Below are 9,213 nucleotides of genomic sequence, written 5' to 3'. Positions count from 1 at the left end.
TCTAAGTCACCAGCCACTAGATCCTGAAGAACCATGCTCAGAGGGACACTAATATGGCCCTTCCTGATTGAGCGGCATGTTTCCAGCCCTAGATTGGGACTCAACAGACCTGGATCTACCAGTTTCCAGTGGGGTGACTTTGGGCAAAACACCGCCCCTTTCTCTGCCTCAGTTTCCCCTTCTGCAGAATGAGGATAATGAACCTTCTCTCCTTTGGAAAGTAGGGTGAGTGCTGCTGATGAGACAAGCTAGAGGTGCTTTGCCAATGTATCAACTGTCGTTAATGTGGGGAAACGAAAAAACTACAAGGGAATTGGTCCCACCTGTGTGAAAGAGTTTCTAGCAGGAGCTGATTCCAGCTCAGGACCTACATTCAAGTCTAGGAAGAGAAGGGTCCATTATAGTATCCACGCTAGGGCTTAGACCAGTCCTATTAACAATTCCCCCCAGCCCCCCAACTTGTTACAGTGGCCTAATGTCTCAGGTGTTGGGGGAGGGGCAACTTTTATTGACCCACGAATGGGCTTGTCTGGCCTGACACTCTGCTAAGGACCGACAAGCTGGGTGGGGCTGAGGGAGCAGCCCTGGGGTCGTTACTGCCCAGCCCGCTCGGCCCCAGGCCCAGCTGCCATTCAGTAGGGTCCCAGGGGAACCCCTCAAACATCCAGAGGGGCCGGCCAGGGCCAGGACACCAGCCTTTGGTGGTGGGTGTGGCAGTGACATCACAAAGGCCTGTGGCAGGACCTCAGCCTATTGGGGGACAGGGATGACCTCACAGAGAGACTCTGACAACAGCCAATCAGGACAGAGGCGCAAGGCCGGGTCAAGCTCAGAGATTCCCGCGGTTTGGCAGCAACGCGGCCCCTTCCCAGGGTCTCTGCGGGGCCAGGATGGAGAATTGGGACCGAGGGGCGGGGGCAGGAGGAGCCTCGTCGGCGTTTTCTACTTCCCTGCGGCCGGCAGTGCCGGACCCGGTGAGACAGTGGGAGCCTCAGAGAGGTTTGGAGCCTGCTCAGTTTGGTTCCCCTTTGCCCCCTCCCCTCCCTCTGTCTCGCCTTCTTCTGCGTCTTCCCCCCTTTCCCTGCTCCACCAAGCAGGGTGGGTGGGTGTTGGAGGGTTGGGGCAGTCGGAGGCCTCACTCAGAGCTGAGCTGGCAGAGCGCTGGGAGCTGGAGGTGACCTGGCCCGTCCTTTCGGACATCTGTTGAGCCCTCTCCCCTCCCCCTGCTGCCTCCGAGCTTCCAGTCTCACTGCGGATTGGTCGAGTGGGTGGTTATTGACAGGGGAGACCCCAAACCGGATGGCCAGACAGTAGCCGCTGCTCTCCAGCCACTCAGCTGGGAAAGCCGGGAGAAATCCGACAGTTTTTAATATTTCCAGACATCTGTCCAGAGGAAGATTTGAGGCCTGAAGACGAGGTCATGGCTGGGAAAACCCAGGCGGCCAGTGACCCTGCTCGCGAGCCCCTTCCCCTGGCCCTGGGACCCCCTTTTGGGTGGGGAGCCCCAGCTGGAGAAAGGCTGCACTAGGGGATTCCCCAATGACCCTGGAGACCAACAGGGCCAGGAGTTTCTGGCAGACCCTTTCCCACAACTTCCAGGGAATACGCCGGAACTAGGGCCCCATCGCGTCCCCCTGCAACCTCGCCCATTTCACAGCCAGACCGTGTCCAAGCTGCTCCCTGGCACACTCCCGGGGGCTTCCGTGGGAAATTTCCCAGCTCCCTGACCGGCTGGGTCCTGGCCCAAACTAGGATTGTGTGCAATGGGGGTGGGGGCGTCCCAAGAGTGCCAATTTCACTTCCCAGCAGCCTGTGGGGCAGGGCTAGAGCCGTTCCACCCTCACTTCTCCCTGCCCCTCAGGGTGGCTCTGATCTGCCCCCTCCACGAGTGCCCGTGTTGGGGCAGGACAACTCCTGTCCCATCCCAGCCAGGTCAGGGAGCAGCTGACACCCCAGGTCCCTTACCACGTGGGGAGCTCAGACTCCCCTCGCCATTCCCCCATCCCCTCCTCTCCCCCCGTTGTACGTCTCCTGGCTGTGAAATGGGTGGGCCCTAGTCAGGTTCCCAGGGACCTTTACCCCCCACAGAGCAGGGGTGGGGAACCTTTGCTGGGTCGGGGCCACTGACCCACAGAAAAATCTATGGGGGGCTGCACACAAGTGAAAAACAGCCCCCCTCCCCTCCCCAGCGTGGGCCCCCAATGCAGGGGGGAGCCCCGACCTTCAGGGGCCGGATCCCCGCCAGCCGGGGCTGCATCCGGCCCCCGCGCCTGAGGTTCCCCACCCCCACCGTAGGAATCTGCACTGGATGGGAGTCTCCCTGGGAAGGGCCTGGCCAGGCCTTCGACGCCCAGGGCAGGGCTGCGAGGCGCCGCGGTTGCTGAGGCTTCTGTGCCCGGCGTCCTGGCTGAAGGGCACCGGCAGCCCGAGCTCGGGTCTCGGGGAAGCGGCGCGACGGGAGGCCCCTTCGTCTGTTCCAGCTTCAGCAGGTCCCCGAGGTTCAGCAGGTCCCTCTCTGTCCTGGCCGGCCAGTTTCCTCCTCCGCTGCCCTGGTCCTGTGTGAGACCTCCCCTGGTCCTGGTTACTGGGCGGGTTGTTCAGTCTTCAGTCTGCGCCGTGACACTCCCTGTCTCTGGGCTGGAATCGTCTCCATCGGGTTGCTGGGTGCAGCCTGCACCTGGTTCCGAGGGGACGGCAGCTTCTCCCGCCACAAAGCCTGCAGGCTCCCAGCTTCCCTCTGGCAGAGCTTGCCTTAGGGCAGAGCGGCCTACTGGGTAGAGTCTGTACTGGCCCCTTTTCTCAGGGCAGTTTGGCCCAATGGCCAGAGTCAGTAATTGCCCCTTTTCTAAGGGCAGTGTGGCCCAATGGCCAGTGTCAGTACCTTGCCCCTTTTCTAAGGGCAGTTTGGCCCAATGGCCAGAGTCAGTAATTGCCCCTTTTCTAAGGGCAGTGTGGCCCAATGGCCAGTGTCAGTACCTTGCCCCTTTTCTAAGGGCAGTATGGCCCAATGGCCAGAGTCAGTACATTTCCCCTTTTCTCAGGGCAGTGTGGCCCAATGGCCAGAGTCAGTACATTGCCCCTTTTCTAAGGGCAGTGTGGCCCAATGGCCAGAGTCAGTACATTTCCCCTTTTCTCAGGGCAGTGTGGCCCAATGGCCAGAGTCAGTACATTGCCCCTTTTCTAAGGGCAGTGTGGCCCAATGGCCAGAGTCAGTACATTGCCCCTTTTCTAAGGGCAGTGTGGCCCAATGGCCAGTGTCAGTACATTGCCCCTTTTCTATGGGAAGTTTGGCCCAATGGCCAAGATCAGTTTCTTGCCCCTTTAGTCAAACCAGTGTGGCCCAATGGCCAGTGTCAGTACCTTGCCCCTTTTCTAAGGGCAGTGTGGCCCAATGGCCAAGGTCAGTTTCTTGCCCCTTTAGTCCAACCAGTGTGGCCCAATGGCCAGTGTCGGTACCTTGCCCCTTTAGTCAGGGCTGTGCAGCCCAATGGCTACAGTCCATAAGCTGGCCCTGACTCACTGGGCTGTGCAGGTCCCTGTCCAGGGACAGGAGATGGGGGAGGGGAGGTTCTATCCCCCGCGGGGGGGAGGGGCAGCTCCTCCTTCTCCCCTGGTGCCCGGTCCAGGGCCGGGTCGGGTCCATGGCTCCAGTCCCGGCGTGAGCAGGAAAAGCTTCGACTGATGCTCCTACTCCAGCTGGCAGCTCCTTCCCTGCAGGCAACACCGGCCCTGGAGCCAAGCTGGGGGTGGGGGAGCTGGTGCATCCCTGTGGCCGGGCTCCTCCTGTCCCAAGACAGCAAGGGCCTGTCATATGCGGGGCCCGGGACCCAGGGGGCAGTGGGGGCTTGGCCCTGGGCGGCGCCTCTCTAGGGCCCCCAGGGCCAGACCCCTCTGGCCTATCACTGCAGGAGCTGCTACCGCCTCCCCCCCCATGTCCCGCTGCCCCCGACCTGTTCCCCTCTCCCCCCCGTCAGGCCTGCTTCCCACTGGCCGCCCCAACCTCCCTCCCTCCCCCGGCCAGCCCTGCCTCCCTCCTGTCCCGTCCCCCCACCCTCATCTGATATCAAGTGTGTCCAATATTTTTTTAACTCACCTGGTAACCCTACTCCCATTGCAGGTGGGAGCCTGGGCGGGGTCATTTCCACAGGGCCCCCGGCCTGGCATCTGCCGGTGTCTGCTCTAGCGGCCCATTGCCCATCAGGGTCCCTCACCTCCGGCACAGCAGCAGTGGGCAGAGGGGTCAGGCCCCTCCCTGGCCGGCTGGCCGGTGTCCTCGGCTGGGCCCCCGAGGGACAGTCCCAGCTGGGCCCCGCGCTCCCTAAGGGGGGCTGTGCTGAGCTGGGATGGAAGGGAGGAGACGGGGCCCATCAGTGTCCTGCTCCCAACCCCCCTGGGTCAGGAGCCTCCCTCCCCACCTGCCTCTGCTGGAGCCACTGGGGAGAGGAGCTAATGGGCCCCCCACCTCCTGGGGCGAAGGGCGGTGGGCAGGGCCCCCCATGGGGACTTGCACCCCCAGCTGGTTTTGCAGGGTTTGCACCAGACAGAACCAGCCAGGCAGCACGTAGCTACACAGCAGAGTGGGGAGTCTGGGGAGAGATGGAATCCTGGGGCCAGACTCGCTCGTCTTTCGCCGGGACCGTGTGCGGGACAGGCAGCGCCCCGGGATCTGCATGCGCCCAGGCCAGCCCCCTCCCCACTGGCCGCTCCTCCCTTGGCCAGATCCACTCCCCCCAACTCCATCCCGGCTAGGCCCCTGCTTCCCGCCGGCTGGTCCCTTCCCCCCCTCCCCGCTCCCAGTTCTCCCCCCCCCCCCATCAGCCCTGCTCCTCCCGACCTCCTCCCATCCAGCCCTGCTTCCCGCTGGCCGGTCTTCCCCACCCCCGATCTCCCCGCACCAGCCCCGTTCCCCCAGCCCCATCCCAGCCTCACTCCCCTCCCAGCCAGTCCCCCCCTTCCCGTTCTGAGATCACGTGTGTCTGGGAGGTTTTTCAAACCCATCTGGTAACCCTACCAGGGGACAAGGAGGGGCCCATGGCCAGATAGGAACCTTATCGTCCCCGGGTCTCCCCTGAGCCAGGAGAAGATGAGCTGGGCCCAAGTCTGGCTCAGGCCCGGCTCTGACTCTGCCCTCCCCAGGGGTCACTCCCAGCCCACAGCCCTGCCACTGCCGGCCCTGCGGCCTGTGGGAGCCACCTGCTCACCCCGGGGGCCAGAGAGGCTCAGAGGTCACTCACCTCCCATGCCGGGTGCGGGGGGGCAATTACAACCGGGCTCTGCTGCTCCCTGGGGCCTTGGCTCCCTTGGGACACTCTGGGCGCGATGCAGGAGCTGACACGCTGCGGGGAGAGGAGGGGGGCAGGTCAATAGACCCGAGCCCAGCCTGTGCCAACGAGCCCCCATCCCCATCCCCGGGGCTGGGCCCTGGTGCTCAGGGGAGCGAGTCGGATCCATGGGGCCTGGCTCTTGGGAAGGGCCTTGTCTCTCCAGACTAGGTCAATGTGGATGGATCCCATAGTGGGGGGGGGGGGGGGGGAGTTGTGAGGGGGAGGGGATGGGATTTGAGGTTCTTGTTCCCAGAACTAGCCAGGCCCTGAGATCAACTTCCACTCCCAGCCCTGACCCTGGAGGGGGAAGGGCCCAACACAGCCCTGACCAAGGGTCCCCAGTCTCCCCTTTCCCACCCTCCACCCCCAGTGCTAAAGGAAAACAGCCTCCCCCTGCTCGCCCATGCTCACCTCCCCGCTGTCTGCGCGCCCGTGTGGGGCTCTGCCCGCAGGTCCCCCCGCAGGGCCGGCCCGAGGCCAGACCCCGCCGTGCGGAGCCTGCAAAGGAAGAGGAGCCGGGGTCACCGCTGGGAAACCTCCTCCCTCTCCATGGCCCCCTGCTCAGCCAATCAGCAGTGAGACTGGGAGAGGGGGCGGCCGAGAGGTCTCAGGGGACGTCCCAAGGGCTGGCCCAGGTCACCCCCGAGGGGTCGGTCTCAGAGCGATTCCAGCCCCGCCTCTTTGGGGGGCTTCCACACAGCCAGAAAGGGCTGGGGAGGGGGGGATATTTCTGAGGCTGCCCTGCCTTGCAGCTGATGTCAGGGAATCTCCATGAGCTCAGCCCCCCCCCCCCACTCCTTCCCCCCCAGGCCTTTGTGGCATCACCGTCCCCTCCCCCCACACAGCTGGTGTCCTGCCCCTTAGGACACTTGGACCTAAGAGCCCAGAGCTGTACAACCAGCCACAGCCCAACCACTGCTCATGGGCACCGCCAGCAAGTGTGTGAGCAGCCCTGGCCCTTAGAGAGACTCGGGAACTGCCCAGAGATGGGTAGGTAGAGAAACAGCTTGATCACTCCCCCTCCTGCTGACACACACACACCTCCCCCGCAAGCCCTGCTGCTCTGGGACTGATCCGTCTGGTCTGTGAATCACAGAACAGTAGAATGGGAAGGGACATTGAGAAGCCATCAAGTCCAGTTCCCTGCCCTCACGGCAGGACCCAGCTCCGTCTAGATCATCCCTGACAGGTGTCTGTGCAACCTCCTCTGAAATATCCCCAGTGATGGAGATTCCGCAACCTCCCCAGGCAATTTGTTCCAGTGTTTCACAACACTGACAGGAAGTTTTCCCAACAGGCAGAAACATTTTCCAAATGTCCAACCTAAACCTCCCTTGCTGCAGTTTCAGCCCATTGCTCCTTGTCCTGTCCTCAGAGGCCAAGGAGAACAGTTTGTCTCCCTCCTCCTTGTGACACCCTTTTAGATACTTGAAAACTGCTCTCATGTCCCCTCTCAGTCTTCTCCTTTCCAGACTAAACAAGCCCAGTTCTTTCACTCTCATGTTTTCTAAACTGTTCCACATTTTTGTTGCTCTTCTCCCAGCCTTCTCCAATTTCTCCAATTCATTCCTGAAACATGATGCCCAGAATTGGAGACAAGACTCCAAGTGAGGCCTAAGCAGCGCAGAGTAGAGCAGAAGAACGACTTCTCCTGTCTTGCTCACCACACTCCTGTTAGTGCCTCCCAGAATCATGGTTGCTTTTTTTTTGCAAGTGTCACACTTTTTACTCCTCATAGACTCATAGACTTTAAAGTCAGAAGGGACCATTATGATCATCTAGTCTGACCCCCTGCACAGTGCAGGCCACAAAATCTCACCCACCCCTCCTAGAATAATCCTCTCACCTATATCTCAGATATTGAAGCCTTCAAATACTTTGAAGACCCCAAGATGCAAATAATCCTCCAGCTGTGATCTGTACCCCATGCTACAGAGGAAGGCGAAAAACCTCCAGGGCCTCTGCCAATCTACCCTGGAGGAAAATTCCTTCCCGACCCCAAATATGGCGATCAGCTAAACCCTGAGCATGTGGGCAAGACTCATCAGCCAGACACCCAGAAAGTTCTCTGTAGTAACTCCTATCATCCCTCCATTGACCTATTTCCCACTGATAATGAAACTCCTATTTAGCTTGTGGTCCACTCTGACCCCTAGATCCCTTTCTGCAGGACTCTTTCCTAGAGAGTCACTTCCCATTCTGTGTGTGTGACGTGGATTGTCCCTTCCGAAGTGGAGCACTTTGCATTTGTCTTTATTAAGCTTCATCCTATTTACCTCAGACCATTTTTCCAGTTTGTCCAGATCACTTTGAATCCTGACCCTTCCTCCAAAGCACTTGCCACCCCGCCCAGCTTCGTATCATCTGCAAACTTAATAAGCGCCCTCTCTATGCCAATATCTAAATCACTGATGGAGATTGAAGAGAACCGTCCCAGAACAGACCCCTGCAGAGCCCCACGTGTTAGGCCCTTCCAGCATGGCTGGGAGCCATTAATAATGACTCACTGAGAACAGTTTTAAAGAGAACAAAAGGCCGCGAGTCTCCCCTGTCAGTAACCACCCACTCGACCAATCCGCAGCGAGACTGGAAGCTCGGAGGCAGCGGGGGGAGGGGAGAGGGCTCAACAGATGTCCGAAAGGACGGGCCAGGTCACCTCCAGCTCCCAGCGCTCTGCCAGCTCAGCTCTGAGTGAGGCCTCCGACTGCCCCAACACCCACCCACCCTGCTTGGTGGAGCAGGGAAAGGGGGGAAGATGCAGAAGAAGGCGAGACAGAGGGAGGGGAGGGGGCAAAGGGGAACCAGACTGAGCAGGCTCCAAACCTCTCTGAGGCTCCGACCGTCTCTCCGGGTCCGACACTGCCGGCCGCAGGGAAGTAGAAAACGCCGACGAGGCTCCTCCTGCCCCCGCCCCTCGGTCCCAATTCTCCATCCTGGCCCCGCAGAGACCCTGGGAAGGGGCCACGCTGCTGCCAAACTGCGGGAATCTCTGAGCTTGCCCCGGCCTTGCACCTCTGTCCTGATTGGCTGTTGTCAGGGTCTCTCTGTGAGGTCATCACTGTCCCCCAATAGGCTGAGGTTCTGCCACAGGCCTTTGTGATGTCACTGCCACAGCCACTCCTCCCCTGCAAGGCTGGTGTCCTGGCCCTGGCCAGCCCCTCTGGATGTTTGAGGGGTTCCCCTGGGCCCCACTGAATGGCAGCTGGGTCTGGGGCCGAGCCAGCTGGGCAGTAACGCCCCCGGGGCTGCTCCCTCGGCCCCACCCAGCTTGTCCGTCCTTAGCAGAGTGTCAGGCCAGACAAGCCCATTCGTGGGTCAATAAAAGTTGCCCCTCCCCCAACACCTGAGACATTAGGCCACTGTAACATGTTGTGGGGGGGAGGGGAGGAAAGGATTGTTAATGGGACTGGTCTAAGCCCTGGCATGGACACTGTAAAGGACCCTTCTCCTCCTAGACTTTAATGTCGATCCTGAGCTGGAATCAGCTAGAAACTCTTTCACACAGGTGGGACCGACTCCCTGATACTTTTTTCCTTCCCCCACATTAACGTCAGTTGATACATTGGCAAAGCGCCTCTAGCTTGTCTCATCTGCAGCGCTCAACCTACTTTCCAGAGGAGAGAAGGTTCATTATCCTCATTGAGGAGATGGGGAAACTGAGGCATGGAAAGGGGCGGTGTCCTGCCCAAAGTCACCCCTCTTTAAAGTGGTAGACCCAGGCCTGTTGAGTCCCAATCCAGGATTGGACATGCACCCCTCAATCGGGAAGGGCCATATTAGTGACCCTCTGAGCATGGGTTCTTCAGGATCTAGAGGCTGGTGACTTAGATTAAAGGGCCCTGGAGGAAATGGAAAACATTCAGAGCCAGGGACCAGGGATGGCAAAGCC

General features: G+C 60.3%; 1 long non-coding RNA gene across 1 annotated transcript; it reads right to left on the bottom strand.

The window, feature by feature from the left end:
• Positions 1–4,098: 4,098 nt before the first annotated feature.
• Positions 4,099–8,296, bottom strand: LOC142823273 (uncharacterized). Its single transcript, XR_012898545.1, has 4 exons — positions 8,148–8,296; positions 5,736–5,822; positions 5,235–5,336; positions 4,099–4,338 (listed from the first exon to the last, which is right to left on the bottom strand). It is a non-coding gene; the product is annotated as an uncharacterized LOC142823273 (long non-coding RNA).
• Positions 8,297–9,213: the final 917 nt, after the last annotated feature.

Source organism: Pelodiscus sinensis, chromosome 32 (genome assembly GCF_049634645.1).
Source record: "Pelodiscus sinensis isolate JC-2024 chromosome 32, ASM4963464v1, whole genome shotgun sequence".
Lineage (NCBI taxonomy): Eukaryota > Metazoa > Chordata > Testudines > Trionychidae > Pelodiscus > Pelodiscus sinensis.
Note: the sequence above shows the minus strand (reverse complement) of the source record. Positions and strands in the feature narration are given on the sequence as shown.